The sequence below is a fragment of the Rana temporaria genome, chromosome 1 (genome assembly GCF_905171775.1).
Source record: "Rana temporaria chromosome 1, aRanTem1.1, whole genome shotgun sequence".
In the NCBI taxonomy this organism is placed as follows: domain Eukaryota; kingdom Metazoa; phylum Chordata; class Amphibia; order Anura; family Ranidae; genus Rana; species Rana temporaria.
The window spans coordinates 219,016,521-219,034,150 of record NC_053489.1 but is presented as its reverse complement, the minus strand read 5'-3'; positions in this window follow the sequence as shown (position 1 = coordinate 219,034,150).

Genomic DNA, 17,630 nt, shown 5'->3' with positions numbered 1-17,630 from the left:
TACTGACCATGGGCAAACCTGAGGACCGTGACCTGGTACAAAACACGTAGCTAAATCCATCGCCACCATCAGGAGCTCTGGTGAACACCGGCTAGTACTTAGACTTCGCACCTCAGATGAGCCTGTGTCATCTGCCAGAGTGACTGCCTGTGCACTTATCCTGCTGTTTGGTGGTAGTCCTGCAACTGCTATAGACACAGGTCTTCAAGCCTGACACCTGATCGTGACAGTAGGTCTAGCATAAATAGCAAAAGTGCAAAGTGTATGTATGTTTTCAGGGTCTCTGGGGCTTCACCTAAAATCGGAGATAAAAAAAAATGGAACAAAGGGGGAATATGTTCTATTACGAAGTTTAATTTGGAAAGATTAAAATCTTCATGGCATCCCAAACATGATCCAGAGCATCCCAAACATGTTCAATTGGTGACATGTCCAGTGAGTGGCCATGCAAGAACTGGGATGTTTTCAGCATCCAGGAATTGTGTACAGATCCTTGCAACATAGTGACATGCATTATCATGCTGCAACAAGAGGTCATAGTCATGGATGAATGGCACAACAATGGGCCTCAGGATCTCATCACGGTATCTATGTTCATTCAAAATTCCATCAATAAAATGCACACGTGTTTATTGTCCATTTTTCTCAACCCTTCAACTTTTATTCAGTGGTGGTGATGGTGATTTTCCAAATTAAAAGGTATCTAAAGTAGGGTGACCAGACATCCCTGATTTCCAGGGACAGGCCCTGGATTGAGGACACTGTCCCAGAACCAAGTCTGTCCCCAGTTTTGTCCCCGGATTGGATTTGAACAGGGGCGGGGCAATTTCAAAGACAGTCAGTTCAGAATAAATAAAATAAATTCTGAATTACACACCCCTGCTCCACTGCTCCTACTAGCTTAGGGGGGTGTATTTTTGCCATTATCTGTGCCCCTTTCTAATGATTATCTGCTGGTCTGAGCAGAAGGTATATTTCTTCAGTTTCGGTTGCATGCCCATTGAGCTCCGCTCGCATGTTCTTCTGCCTTGGCTCATGTCCCGGCCAGCCGCCTGCCTGTTTATCTCCTTGCCTTCCCTGGCGGAGTGATCTTCCTCTGCTCCCCACCCAGTAGAAGCCTGGGACTGGAGAGTAAGACTCAATAGGCTGTGAGGCGGGCAGCGGCAATGGGCAGAGAGTCGCTGATTGCCGGCATTACTAGTAAAAAATAAAATATGTCCCCGGATTTAATTTAAAAAATCTGGTCCCCTTAATCTAAAGTCAAAGCTTTTCTTAGAGTGGGATAAATTTAGCAACCCTATATTGTTTTCATTGCCATCTGTGTCCCCTCTGGGGAGATTTACACTCTCTATTTCTCCATTCTCACAGATAAAATAAAATTAGGGAAAATATAAAATTTGTCATTGTCATAAGGACAATGTTGCGGTAAGGACATTGTTTAAAGCGGAGGTTCTGCTGGGAAACGTTTTTTTTTTTCCTGACTACTCTGCTGCTGTTCAAATACACATTTCTTCACTTACTAGTGCCGATCTTGCAGCCGCCACAATCGCGCTTTGCCAGCAAAGGATGTTTTATAAAATGTTGTCATGGACATTGCCATCTTCATTGAGGGCACCTTGAAGCCCTTCTGTATTTCTTCCGGGATGCGGCGAATGCTGATGTCCCAGCATTCACCGCGTAATCCCGCGCATGCGCATTGTTGACGGCGAGTCGCGCCGTCAACACTGCACAGTTGCCATCACAACGGCCGGCGGCGTTCTGAACAGGCTGTAATGGCGATCAGTTTGTTTACTATGGCGAATATGTATCCGCCCTCATCACATGACGCGCTTTGCGGGTCATGTGACCCGCTTCCCACGTCACGTGACAGCACAGCTAGCGCGAGTCTACACACGCAGCTAGTTCAGTTGATGTGCTGTGATTGGCCCACACGTCACTGCAAGAACACCAGGCAAACAGCGCCCACGATGCACAGCGCCGTCGGGGAAAATAGAGACACGCCCACTCCCCGCTGGGATGGAAACCCGGAAGCACAGCAAAGTACAGGTAAGGGACCATTGAAAAAAAAATTGACAACGCTATGATGCTTAAATGGGATGGAGTTTAAGGATGCTGAAAAGTTCATTTTAAGGGTGAACCTCCGCTTTAAGTGACAGCTGGCTAAGAGGGATTTCCATCACTTTGGAATTTTTTTCAGCTAAAGTAAAGGCAAAACTTTTTTTATCATTTGGGATACAGTAAGCAAGGGTCTTAATCCCTATCAGTTTTATTTTTGCCATCTGTGTACTATTGGGGATATTTCCCTTCACTTCCAGGAATGACTCCAAAATAAGGGAATCTCTGGCTGTCACTGAAAGTTTTCCCCTTGATTTCAAAACTTTAAAAAAAACTTGCATTTATCTATACTTTAAAGCAGAGGTCCGCCTAAAAAAAAATAATATTAAAAGCCAGCAGCTACAAATACTGAAGCTGATGATTTTAAAAAATGGACACTTACCTGTCCAGCATTGTGGCTTAATTTGCCTACTGCCCATGCACGAGTCGCGCTGTGCATTCTCACTGGTGCCTGCTCTCTTCTGGGACCTGTGTGTTTCCCAGAAGACAGCGGGGGGGAAGACAGGAAGTGACGTAGACCCCCGCAGATTGTGCAAGGGTCTATGCTGGGAAGTGGGTGCAAATACCTGTATTATACAGGTATCTGCACCCCCCTCCCCCCTGAAAGGAGACATTGGAGGGGGGGAGGGTTCCGAAAAGTGGAGGTTCACTTTTTGTGCGGACCTCCGATTTAAATATTCTCCTGTACACTCAAAAATATTTAAAGAGAAATCTACCCAAATAAAAACAATGTTTGGGCTTTATAAATAATTGAATCTACTTATCCCTGAGGGTTGAAAACATCCCATGTAAAATATATACGATAAACAAATACTCAATAGAAAAAATGTTGTCAGACTTTACTCGCACAAAGAGGAACACACATTACAATATATAAAATAATCATCAAATTTTGTTCCATACAATTCATAAAAACACATATGTATTGTTTCAAAGTTATTGTCCATATTTAATAATCTAGCAATATATAAGTGTAGCGCCTGTGTACTTTCAGTCCAGGTGCTATCTTAAATTTAGAGGGGGATGAGAGAGTTAGTTTACTCTCATCCAGCTGATTCATGCAAATTATGCCTCTACTTTAGCTGGGCTGTACTGCCAGTTCATTCTGTGTTCCAAAGATACCTTTCCATCTCTGGGCGACAGGTGGCAGCAGTGGAGTTCAGTCCGAAGCACCTCTTGCCAGCAGCCAATCAGGAGGGGTTTTCCCTAGCGCGGCATTCTGGGGGAGGGTACGTCTTGAGCGGACGCCATTTTGTGGGGTTTGTCTTCTGGTGCTTGTTCCGGGTGCGGCACCCACCTTCAGGGTATGCGCACATCACGGGCCCCGGTGATATGGCCTACCAGGCTGGGGTGCACGTGCTATGCTGTGTTCTCAGTTCTGGGTCATGTTGGCCCGGAGCAACTGAAGCTGTAAAGGGGCCCCAGTGATCGACTGGGTCCCCAATTCCTGTGAGGAAGATCCCAAGCGAGTTGTGCTGTTCGGTGGGGAGTCAGTCTGAGGTGAGCCCGGAGGCAGGCGATCCAAAAGGGCCTAGACAATCCATCGGGGTCGGGGTTACCGGACACTGAGAAGTTGGATGTTACAACTTGTCAGTCGGTGACCCAAAAGCAAGAAGACTACCTGAGGTTGATTCAGGCACTACATTTACTGGAGAAGATTCACTTCATAATCCTACGTATGGGGAAAGGGTCTGTGGCAGAGGTTCTTTCCCAATATTCATTTACACCAGGTCTGTGGCAGAGACTTGCTCTTCTTCCAGTGCTCCGAGTGATACCCTGGCTGCCAGGTCTGTTTGAGAGACCTGTCCAGGTGCACTATACCCCCTCAGCTGAGGGGCGACGAAAGTAAAGTGTTATTTGAAGCAGGACTGCTTCTGTATTATCCAAGCCTGAGTCAGCAACTTTCTCCTTTTCACCAACCTTTATTCTATCTACCTCAAGTTCACTGTTTGCCGTGTTGGGCAAGAATAAAAGCACAGAAAAAGACACCTTGCTGTTTGGACATTCCGTCATTGCTCATCATACCCCTAGACGCATCACAGAAAGTAACACGCCATCCCTGTTCTATCCAGCGGCTCCTGCGGGGGTAGCGCTACATAAGGTGTGTAACCATTGCTACATATCAATCACACACAAAAAAGAGAGGCTTATTGAATTTGCTTCTTGAATATTACAAAAATGTATATTTATCTCAAGATAAGTCTTTATAAGTCAACACATTTCTCAATCATCTGCTTCAGGACACATTGAAGATATTCACATAGGTAACACAGGCCTTTAACTATGGTAATCATGTAGGAAACTTCTGGAGTGGGCACCAAAACAGAAAGAGGAGCAGGGAAGTGACAATCAAAAGAGGCTCACCTGACAAGTAATGCCGCGTACAGACGGTCGTTTTTTGTGATGAAAAAAAACATTGTTTTTTAAAACGTCATTTAAAATGACCGTGTGTGGAGAAAACGTAGTTTTATGTCTTCTGAAAACCGTCAAAAAAAAAAATTTGAGCATGCTTCAATTTTTTATGTCGTTTTTCAAAACGTATTTTTTTGTGTCACAAAAAATGACTGTGTGTAGCTAAAACGACGTTAAAAACAACGTTTTTAAACCCGCGCATGCTCAGAAGCAAGTTTGGACGCGAGTTTGAATGGAAAAGAGTGCCCTCGTACGTGCTGAACGTAACCGCGTTTTGCTAGAGCTTTTGGAAAAAAACGATGGTGTGTATGCTACATCGTTTTTGAAAATGAAGTTTGAAAAACGTAATTTTTTTCATCACAAAAAACAACGTTTTTTTACATCACAAAAAACGACCGTCTGTACGCGGCATAAGTGTCTTGGGAATGAAAAATCCCACATCCAGTCCCACAAGAATAACAGCTTTTCAGAAATTCCACAACTTGGTAAGTATTACATCATCAATAACAATGGTTGGTATACTGTACTGAACCCTTAAATCAAGGTGGATCTCTGTGTAAGCTGCATGAATCTTACGTCTCTCAAGGTCAAGGACTATTGGATATATGCCATTTATTCATGGGACAGAAAGAGGAGCAGCAAACATAACTCATCTGTCCCCAAAATAAAATGGAGGCCCATTTACAGTACTATATAGAAACTTAATCCAGGACCATTACAAGTTGCCATCAGGAGTCCGCAAATCGCCAACACTCCAAACCTTCCCCTTACATACCTGCCCCCACACTCCAACATCTACAGTAGTCCAAGGGTATTAACTGCATCCAATCAATTGCAGGAAGACTGACTGAAAATTGTTCACTTAAAAAAAAAAAATGTTCATGTTAATTACATGAAATGCAATAATAAATTGGTTGCTAACTACTGTGTACATAGAAGTACTATATAAAGCAGAATGGTATGACACATGTTGCTAGTGTTCTGCTTAAGAAAATAAAACTAAATTCTGTATCTGGAGGATTTCTGAAAACTTAGCAAATAAATAGTGAGCTGCATGTTCATAAACAGCTCCCCGTGGCACTTTAACAAGTCCCAGCATTGCTGTATTACAAGCAAAACTCTAAAACATTATTCTGCAAAACAGAATACATTTGAAAGAACTCACCAGTAAACTACATTGGGTACTTCTATTTCCACTGTCACATGCATTGACTTAATATGAAACATTTGTATAGGCTTGTAAAGCCATAACACCAGTCAAAAACCCATAAAAATAATGTATTTTTGTTGAGGAGCATACTCCAGTAAAATTCTACTTTTAATTTAAAAGTAATAAAAGGATTTTATAAACCATTCCTTTTGTTTATAGCATTATTTTCTGCAAAGTTCTTATGTTTTAATACACTTGAACTCAATCCTGAACTCAAGCCCCTTTTACTAAACAACAAAGAAAAAAGCTTTAAAAAGGTTTATTATTGAGGAAGTAAATAAATATGTATTTGAAAAACAACTTCATAGAAAAAATATTCACTGCCTTATGAGCATCCATATTAAAAATGTGTACTTTCTTTTCTATGAAACCATTATCCACATCTTTAGCCGCATTACGCTGTAAATAAAAATACATATATAGATTTATAGAATATAATCTGTTTATAATCATATACATTTTCATTCATTCAGGAATGCAGATACCGAATAATGTTGTTCAGTGAAGGCTACATTTTAATATTCCAACATGTCAAGCTGACATTGTCAAAAAAAAAGTATTTCATCTTACTTTGGGGCCTATAGATTTGGGCCTGGGGTGGTGGTTGAGGAACATTGATCCCCTCCGTTGTTTTGTATTGCTGATAAAAGTGTATCGAAATATATGGAGATACTCTGCACCCATAAATGATCCTTGACCCACCTACTGTGTTATGATATTAACTAAAAACAGCTGTACTATATGCTAAGGCAGGGGTCTCCAAACTTACTAAACAAAGTTTACTGTCCTTCATACATTAGGAGGGCCAGACTGTGTCTAATGGGAGTAGAAAATGTCTAATTTTATGGGAGGAATAGTGCCCCATTGTTGGTGTCAGTGTGAGGAATAGTGCCCCATTATTGATATCAGGAGGATTAGTTCCCATCATTGGTGTCCGTGGGAGGAAAAGTGCTCCATTGTTGGTGCTAGTGGGAGGAATAATGCCCCTTTATTGGTATCAGTAGGATGAATATGTCCCTTAATTCCTTTCAATAGGAGGACTAATGCCCCTTCATTGGTATCAGAAGCAGGGTTAGTGCCCTTCATTCCTATCAGTGGGAGGAATAGTGTCCCATTATTGGTGTCAGTGGGAGGAATAGTGCCCCATCATTGATGTCAGTGGTAGAAATAGTGCCTCTTCATTCATATCAGTGGGGGGAAGAGAGCCCCATCATTGGTATCAGTGGGAGGACTAGTGTCCCTTCATTCCTTTCACTGGGAGAACTAGTGCCCCATCATTGGTATCAGTGGGAGAAATAGTGGCTCATCTTTGGTTTCAGTGGTAGGAATAGTAGCCCATCCTTGGTGACAGTGGAAAAAATAATGGATTCAGTGAATGGAATGCTGCCCCAATGGTCTGGTAAAGACAGTAAAGGGCCCCATGTGGCCATTAGGCCACAGTTTGGAGATCAATGTGCTAAGGGATAAACAACAAATATTCACTATGTACGGTCCCTTGAAAAAGTATGCATACCACTGGAAATTTTCCACATTTTGATATGTTACAATCAAAAATGTAAATGTATTTTATTGGAATTTTTTTTTGTGATAGACCAACACAAAGTGGCACATAATTGTCAAGCAGAAGGAAAATTATAAATGGTTTTCAATTTTTTTTAGAAATAAATATCTGAAAAGTGTGGTGTGCATTTATGTATTCAGCCCTCTTGAGTCAATACTTTGTAGAATCACCTTTCACTGCAATTACAGCTGAAAGTTGTTTGGGTATGTCTCTACCAGCTTTAGGCCTAGTACACACGAGAGGATTTATCCGCAGATACGGTCCAACGGACCGTTTCCGCGGATAAATCCTCTCGAGGATTTCCGCGGATTTGGATCCGATGGAGTGTACTCACCATAGGATCGAAATCCGCGCCGAAATCCCATCGCGATGACGTGTCGCGCCGTCGCCGCGATGATGACGTGGCGACGTGCGCGACGCTGTCATATAATGAATTCCACGCATGCATCGAATCATTACGACGCATGCGGGGGATCCATTCGGACGGATTGATCCGGTGAGTCTGTACAGACCAGCGGATCAATCCGTTGGGATGGATTCAAGCGGATAGATTTTAAAGCATGTCTTCAAATTTTTATCCGCTTGAAATCCATCCCAGGGGATAAAAATCCGCGGAAACAGATCCGCTGGATTGTACACACCAGGGGATCTATCCGCTGGAGCCGGTCCGCGGATCAATTCCAGCGGATGGATCCTCTCGTGTGTACAGGGCCTTACACATCTAGAGAGTGAAGTTTTTGCCCATTCTTCTTTGCAAAATGGCTCAAGCTTTGTCAGATTTTACAGAGAGTGTTTGTGTACAGCAATTTTCAAGTCCTGCAACAGATTCTCAATTGGATTTAGGTCTGGACTGGGCCATTCTAACACATGAATATGATTTTATCTAAAGCTTTCCACTGTAGCTACTCTTGCTGTATGTTTAGGGTAGTTGTACCTCCACCCCTGTCTCAAGTCTTCTGCAGATTCTAAGATTTCTTCTAAGATTGCCCTGTATTTGGCTCCATCCAAATTCTTATCAACGCTGACCAGCTTTCCTGTCACCGCTGAAGAAAAGCATCCCCACAACATGAGGCTGCCACCACCATGTTTCATGGTGGGGATGGTGTGTTCAGGGTGATGTGCAGTGTTTTCTTTCCACTACATATAGGCCCAGATTCACAGCCGAGATACGACGGAGTATCTCAGATACTCCGTCGTATCTCTCACAGTATCTATGCAACTGATTCATAGAATCAGTTACGCATAGATATCCCTTAGATCCGACAGGTGTAATTGTTTTACACGGTTGGATCTTAGGATGCAATACCGCGGCCGCCGCTGGGGGGAGTTTGCGTCGTAAACCAGCGTCGGGTATGCAAATTAGTAGTTACGGCGATCCACGGCGGTTTTTCGCGTTCGCTACGTCGCTGCTAGTCTAGTTTCCCGTCGCAAAGTTAGTCGTCGTTTTTGGTGCCCTAACTTTACACAGCACACGTATGTGCTGTATAAAGTATGGCCGTCATTCCCGCGTCGAAATTTGAAATTTTTTCCTTCTTGCGTAAGACGTCCGGGAATACGGAAGTACGCTACGCACGTCGCCGTTCGAAAAAATGACGTCACTTCGCGCAAAGCACGGCGGGAAATTCAAAAGGGAGCATGCGCAGTAGGTCCGGCGCAGGAGCGCGCCTAATTTAAATGGCACACGCCCCTTTGAATTACGCTGGCTTACGCCGGAGGCCGCCGGCGGAAGTTTTCTCGCAAGTGCTTTGTGAATCAGGCACTTGCGATGAAAACTTGCGGCTGTGTAACATATCTACGATACGTTACGCCGCCGCGATTCTATGTGAATCTGGCCCATAGTGTTTTGCTTTTAGACTAAGGCCGAGTACTCACGGCAGGACATGTCCGATGAAAACGGTCTGCAGACCGTTTCCATCGGACATGTCTGGCCGGGGACTGCCCGGGGACTTCTGTTCGATGGCTATACACACCATCGAACAGAAGCCCGCGCGTAAACATTACGCGGGGCGTGTCCGCGGTGTCGCCGCGTCGATGACGCGGTGTCGCCGCGACAATGACGCGGCGACGTGGGCGGGCCGCCTTAAAAATGCTTCCACGCATGCGTCGAAGTCATTCGACGCATGCGAGGGATGCGGGCGGCAGGACATGTACGGTAGGTCTGTACAGACGACCGTACATGTCCGGGCGGACAGGTTTCCAGCGGACTGTTTTAAAACAAGTCCGGGAAACAGTTGTCCGCTGGAAACCTGTCTGATCCGTCCCAAAATGGTCCGCTCGGGCCAACACACGGCCAAACATGTCTGCTGAAACTGGTCTGCGGACCAGTTTCAGCAGACATGTTTGGTCGTGAGTACGGGGCCTGAAACATTACATTTTGGTCTCATCTGACCAGAGCATCTTCTGACACATATTTTCTGTGTCCGTCCCATGACTTCTCACAAACTGTAAATGGGAATTATTATGGTTTTCTTTCAACAATGGCTTTCTTATTGCCACTCTTCCATAAATGCCAGACTTTTGGAGTGCATAACTAATAGCGGTCCTGTGAACAGATTCTCCCACCTGAGCTTTGGATCTCTGCAGCTCCTTGAGGCCCCGTACACACGACAGAGTTTCTCGGCAGAATTCACCGAGAAACTCGGTCAAAACCCGGATTCTGCCGAGAAACTCTGTCGTCTGTACAGTTTTGGCTCGATGGATGAACATGTTCTCTATTTTCTCGTTGTTCTATGGGAGAAGGCGGCCCGCCGAGCTCCTCGGCGGCTTCATCCCAGAACTCGACGAGGAACTCGACGTGCTTGGCACGTCGAGTTCCTCGGCCGTGTGTACGGGGCCTCAGAGTTACCATGGACCTCTTGGCTGCTTCTCTGATGAGTGCACTCCTTGCCCAGCATATACGTTTAGGTGGATGGCCATGTTTGCAGTTGTGCTATACTCTTTCCATTTTCATATAATCAATTGAACAGTGCTCAGTGACATGTTTAAATCTTGGGACATTCTTTATCCCTGACCTGTGTGGTAGGTTCCTTGGTTTTCATGATGCTGTTTGCTAAGATTCGCTAATAAAATTACTGGACTATATTTACTAATTAGGTGACTTCTGAAAGCAAATGGTTCCACTAGATTTTAGTTAGGGGTATCAGAGTAAAGAGGGCTGAATACAAATGCACACCACACTCTTCAGATATTTATTTGTAAAACATTTTGAAAACCATTTATGATTTTCCTTCCACTTCACAATTATGTGCCACTTTGTGTTGGTCTATCACATAAAATCCCAATAAAATACATTTACGTTTTTGGTTGTAACATGACAACATATAGAAAATTTCAAGGGGTATGGATACTTTTTCAAGGCACTGTATAAGCAGCGCTAAAAGAACCAAATATTAAATGTTTTTAAAAATCAGGTACAATCAAAATGAGCAATAAAAAAACAACAATTATAGGTAAACAAGTGGTGCTTTTAACGCTGTGAATACTTAGGGGTAGATCCACGTACCTCGGCGCATTAATACGCTGGGCGCAGCGTATCTAAGATACACTACGCCGCCGCAACTTATTTTTTTTCCGGATCCTGAAAGAATTTGCGCCGTAAGTTACAGCGGTGTAGTGTACCTTTGGCGGCGTAATTGCGCGGAATTCAAATGGATGTAATGGGGGCGTGTTTTATGTTAATACGTCGTGACCCGACGTAAACAACGTTTTTTTTAACTGCGCATGCGCCGTCCGTGGGGGTATCCCAGTGCGCATGCTCGAAATTAACCCGGAACAAGCCAATGCTCACGACGGTGACGTCATTCTACGCAAATCCCTATTCGTGTACGACTTACGCAAACGACGTAAAAAATTCAAAATTGTACGCGGGAACGCCGGCCATACTTAACATTGAGTATGCCTCATAACAGCAGCTTTAACTATATGCCGGAAAAATCCGAACGCAAACGGCGTAAAAAAAAATGCGCCGGACGGACGTTCGTGGATCGCCGTAAATAGCTAATTTGCATACTCAAAGCGGAATTAGACGGAAATGCCATCAAGCGGCCGCCGAAAAATTGCAGCTTAGATCCGACGGCGTACTAAGACGTACGCCTGTCGGATCTAGCCAAGATGCCGTTGTATCTTGTTTTGTGGATACAAAACAAAGATACAACGCGCAAAATTTGAAATTACGCGGCGTATCAAGAGATACGCCGGTGTAATATCTTTGTGGATCTGTCCCTTAGTGATTAAAGTATATCTAAAGCCAAAACTCTTCTTCTTACAATTGGGTAGAGTGTGGAGAATGACTATGACTATGACCCTGACTATGTTTTGACTATGTTTTGACTGCGTTTACTATTTGCACCAGTTTTACCACTATATTAACCCCCCTGGCGGTATTTCCGAGTGTGGCTCAGGGTAAGATTTCTGTACCAAAAGCGGTAACCCCGAGCCACACTCGGGATCGCCTCGCAGCAGCCACAGGCAGGTTTTACTTACCTTGTCCCTGGATCCTGCGACGCTGCCGTGCTGTGTGAGCGAGCGGTGTCTCCTTGCTCGATTCACAGTGTCCCTGTGCCGCCGATCTCCATTCCCTGTGACGTTACGACGCATGGGGGCGGAGAACGGTCCCAAATTCAAAAAAGTTAATAAACACATTACATACAGTATACTGTAATCTTATAGATTACAGTACTGTATGTAAAAAATACACACACCCCTTGTCCCTAGTGGTCTGCCCAGTGTCCTGCATGTACTTTTGTATAATAAAAACTGTTCTTTCTCCCTGCAAACTGCAGATTGTCCATAGCAACCAAAAACTGTCCCTTTATGTCAAAAGTGATTTTCAGCTAGAAAACAGTGATAATAAATTAGAATCACTTGCAGAATTGAGCGATAGCGATTTGTGGGGAAATTTGTCATAAAAAAATAAAAGTAATGACAGGGACAATTCTGCAACTGAGCACATTTCAGTGATTTTGAGTTGATTACATTATTGAATAATTTTTATTATAATTATATTATTATTTGTTATAATTATTTATAATTATTTATTATATTATAATTTATGATTTTGTTTTTCAAACTTTTTCATACCCGAGATGTCTACTAGACTCTTGTTCGGACAGATTTAAAGGAGTTGTAAAGGATTTTTTTTTACAGGGTATAGAGACATAATAGTTAACTGATTCCTTTTAAAAACGATTAAAAATAGATAAAAATCAATCATATAATGTACCTCCTAGTTTCAGTTTCATTTTTGCATTTAGCTTAGTTTTTGCATGTTATTTGATGCCTCTGTGCTGGACAGACCCATAGAGCAGTATTGGTTTGGAAAACGAAACTAGAATCTGCTGGTACTGTGGTCATCAGCAAACGGACAACCAGGAAGTGTCCAGAACAGAGCAGAATTACAGCAACATCAGAGCAAAAACGAACAATAAGGACATGAAACCAGGACTGCAGTAATGAATGAATGAAAAATTTATAAAGCGCGGCGCATGCGAACTGAATCGCTTCTGGGCGCTAGTTGTTCGTGTCTCATGACATCAAAAGAGCAGAGTTTTGATCCGTCTTCTGAAAGTCAGGTGGTTTTCCTCCAACCGAATGCTGGTTGGTAAAGCGTTCCATAGTCTAGGACCCTGAAAAGCAAACCTTCTTTCTCCTTTGGACTTGTATTTGGTTTTTGGTACCCTGACCAGATTTTGGTCGGTGGATCGCAGAACGCGATTCGAATTGTGAGGTTCTATCTTGTCGCAAAGATATTGCGGAGCCTTCCCATGGATGCAGTTATGTGTCAGGCAGAGTGCTTTAAATGCAATTCTGTCTTTTACTGGCAGCCAGTGAAGGGTTCTCAACGAAGGTGAGATTGATTCCCATTTTTTTTCCCCAGTCACCAGTCTGGCGGCCGTATTCTGAACGACTTGCAGACGGGAGATTTGGTACTTTGGAAGTCCGAGGTACAGGGCGTTTGCATAGTCCAGTCTGGAATTCACGATTGTTCCCACCACGACTGCTACGTCTTCTTTGGGGATAAATGGAATAAGTCTGCATAGTAGGCGCAACAGATGGTGCGCTCCGCTGACTACTGACCCTATTTGTGCGTCCATTGTCATGAAGGTGTCGAAGATGACCCCGAGACTTTTGACTTTGGAGCTAGGGGTGATGATTTGGCCCAGTAAGGTAAAGGAAGCTATTTAGCTAAAAAAAAATTCCTTTAGTGATCCTTTAAGTGAGTTATTCCTAAGAATTACAGGCCTACAATGTAAAACGCCAAATTTCCTTGCAAAATAATGGTACCGCTTTCAGCACCTAAAATCTGAAATAATCATACCGCCAGGGAGGTTAAAAGGTGTGATTTTTACTGCATTTTCTGTCTCCGTCTGATTCATGGTTCCTGACAGCCATTAAACAAAACTTACATCCAAAAGTTAAGACTTGCTGTGTTACAGAGAACATTTAAAACATTAGGTGTGCCTAAACAGTACCCTAAAATGTTTACTTTTGTCTGGAATTATCTTTGAAAAATAGCAGAACCCTACCTGGTATGTGAGTGTACATAGGCACTACTAGTCCTACAGCCTCATAACTGTATATATGCAATTTGAGATCTTAGATATCGCCGTCTTTGACTGCTAGTCTCAAGACATTTTGTTAGGAGCATCTTCCGGCAACTAGCCCTGATCTGCAGATGATGCCCCTTATTAGTCACCAGCAGCACTTTCCTCAGGGTGTGTCCTCTTTGTGTCACAAACTATGGTGAACAAGAGTGAACCACAACTGTGGTTAAGGGAAGATTTCAATGCACCTCTCTTTGCAATGTGATTATTCAGTAATGGGCCCCAGGCGTCACTCCAATCAGAGAACAGGAGATTGGGGGTTCTCTACATCATATCACTTAACATAAAGAAAATGCATTGGGCTACTAAGGGAGGAGGTATTACAACATACCTTCTAACCTTAGCCAGAAAAAGGTATAATGAACATGTTCAAAATTTTAGGGCAGAAGCCCGTTTACAAGTAACAACACATGTCAAGCACGTAGCATATGAAAATACAGTATGCAACTAGTATTGGTGTAAAGAGGCAATTATAGCTCAGATGGTTTTAGAGTGTATGTCCCTTTAAGATATTGCAGTAGTCAGCTGAAAACACATTAAATAATCCCAAGCAGCAGCATAGCATTAAATAAGCAAATTTTAAATACAGTACTTGTAAAGGCTATATGTGAAGCAAGCAATTCTAGAGCAGTAAATGTTACGTAGTAATGGTACTTATCCACTTGCAGAGGATGAGTGCTCTCCAGTAACCAGAGTATTGCAGCAGCAATGGGATTCTTTTATGAGGGGTCTCCTGAAGGAAGATCTGTTAGGGGTGTCCCAGCAATGGCAATCTGCAATATTTTGATTCACGTAGGGATCCAGCATGGCATGAATTCAAGTTTCGAGAATGAAAGTTGTAGTTTAATTGTAGCCAAGCTGGCTATGGTCAACAATAATAGGACAGTGTGTACTATCCATGCTGTCCTGTTTATAGGAGGGAGGTATGTGAAGTGCATAAAGCACTAATTCGAGAGGCACTTCCGCGTTCCACACTGGAACGCACGCGGCGTGGGGCGATGACGTTATCGCGCGGTCGCCGTATAAGTTCCAGCGTGGAAAGCAATATGGCGACAGAAGTGCCGTTTTCACTTTGCTAAGCAGCAAGTCTTCTCTCTCTGTCTAGACTTGTTTTACTTGATTTGTTTGCAGTGCTTTGACTTGTGATACTGTTTAGCTTCCTGGCTTCTGTATCTGTGCCTTGCCTTTCCTTTTATTTCTATTGTTACTTGACCCCTCATCTTAACCTTCGACTATTCTACTGATTGCACCTGACCTGCCCTTGCCTAGCTATTGATAACTCTATTGAACACTGCCTCCCCAACCTTTGCCTGGATAGCAGATACACTACTGCATGCTGCCTGCTGCCTGCTGCCTGCCATGACCCCTGCTTGGATAATAAATGAAATACTGATTGATGCCTGCCCAGACTTTTGCTGAGATAAAAGACGGTGCTTGTTACTATACAGCCCTGTTCACAGCACACTTGGGGTTAATTTACTAAAGGCAAATGGTCTGTTCACTTTGCAATGGAATTTGCTATAGAGCTTAGTGAATGAGTTGAGGCTTTGCTGGCTTCAATCATCGACTCATGTGCAAATAAATGTTTGCACGTGAGTGCAAATGCTTTGTTTTTTTCCATTTTCCCTGCACGTGATTGGGTATTATTAGCAAAGTGAAACGATTCCACATCCAATAAGCTCTGAGAAAATTCCTCTCAGAATTCACAAATTCCCTTGCAAAATGAGCAGCCTATTTGCCTTCAGTAAATTAACCCCTTTGATTTCAGCCAGTGATTAGTTCTGGTTGTTCTCGCTCACCATATCTCCCTTGAAGCTTTTTTGCATCTTGAAGCCATGTGACACAGATGAATTCAGTATGCAGAATTCCCTACCTCTGGGGTTCCAGGGGAGCATCCCAGTTCTGTGAATATAGCACTGCACCTTATGGTAAGTCATGGGGGCATTCAAGTACCATAGGTATACTGGTCTTAAGGGAAATAAGGTTGCTATAGGTTAAACTGTGCAAACTCCTTGCTATTTTTGCAGAACAGGATAATGTTAACCAGAAAACCCCTTACAATTTTTAGACTGGGTGATATTATTAGTATGCTAACCTGTGGCTCACGGGCTTTAGGAAGCAGAGCCCCCTCCTCTACTAAGATGGCCGGCTTCACGCAATGACACAGTGCAGAACAAGGCATGCTAAGTACTAATGAGCTGAACACACCAGGGTTCTGTTTAAGCAGGGTTAAGCGAATATGAGTAAAGTTTGGTTGCCTAATCTAAACTCCATTGAATTCAATGAGAGCTACGTGTTAAGAAAAAAAGCTCTGCCTATTTTCTGGGAAAATAGGCAAGGGATTGTGAAACAAATGGCATGTAGAGCACTGCCCTTAGGAAAATGTACCATAGCAAAAAAAATATATATATTTTAAAATTTTGTTTGACAGGGAGCAACAGGGGTTTCTATTTATTCATACCAAATGCATATTCTAGATGAGGGTCTGCTATAGATGTTAATGGGAGGGACCCAAAAAAATCGTGTGGGGGTTCCCCCATAATTAATACCGTGTCCTTCAGGTCTGGTATTCATTTTAAAGGGGGAGGGGGCATAAAAATCAAAAATGTCAGGTCCCCCAAATTCTTTGCCAGATACTTAGGGGCTGATATGGATTTAAGGGGGAACTCCACACAAAACTCAAGACTAATAAATTGTAGGGACCCCTCAAAAAATCCATAACATGACCCATTGTATTTTGACGTAAGGATTGTGTTGTGGGCCCCTACAATTGACCCTGATCATTTATTTATACCACAATGCCTATGTTTTTCTCTTTTTGCTGCAATTTGCTTCTTATACAGGCTCTAATTTGAAAGTCTGTATAGTTACTAAAAGACATACAAAACAAAAGAAAAGAAGACCTCAAATGGCTCCTGTAAGTCTCTAAGTTGTGAATATATTTTGTGAGGAGGAAATGCCAACTAGATGTGTAAGGCTTCATACACACGATAGGTTAAACAGAAGACAACGGTCTGATGGACCGTTTTCATCGGTCAAAACCGATCGTGTGTGGGCCCCATAGGTTATTTAACCATCGGTTAAAAAAAAGCCAACTTGCTTTAAAATTAACCGATGGATTCCTAACTGATGGGGAAAAAACGATCGTTAGTAGGCACAACCATCGGTTAAAAATCCACGCATGCTCAGAATCAAGTCAACGCATGCTTGGAAGCATAGAACTTCGTTTTTTTCAGCACGTCGTTGTGTTTTACGTCACCGCGTTCTGACACAATCGTTTTTTAACCGATGGTGTGTAGGCGCGACGGACCATCAGTCAACTTCACCGGTTAACCAATGAAAACGGTCCATCGGTCCTTTCTCATCGGATGGACTGATCGTGTGTACGCGGCATAAGGGGTCAAGCTGTTCCTCTATGCTCAGTTAATGTTGCTACTTCAGTATATATTTTACAGGCCATGTTGTCAGTATATAGCTCTACAGAAGATAAAAATGATCTTGCTTTTACATTTTTACATTTACCATGCTCAAAATATTATCTATATATTGATGGATTTGTAGACTTTCTATTTAGACAAGATAAAATAAATCAAAAAGACAACAGGGAAATGCTCTTTTTTATCTTCTTTAGCTTTACAAAATGTGCCAAATACCACCTTCTGTAAGCAAGAGATCACACTGCTTTCATTCCCAATGGGAAATCAAGTCAACTGATTAAATTTAGGTCACA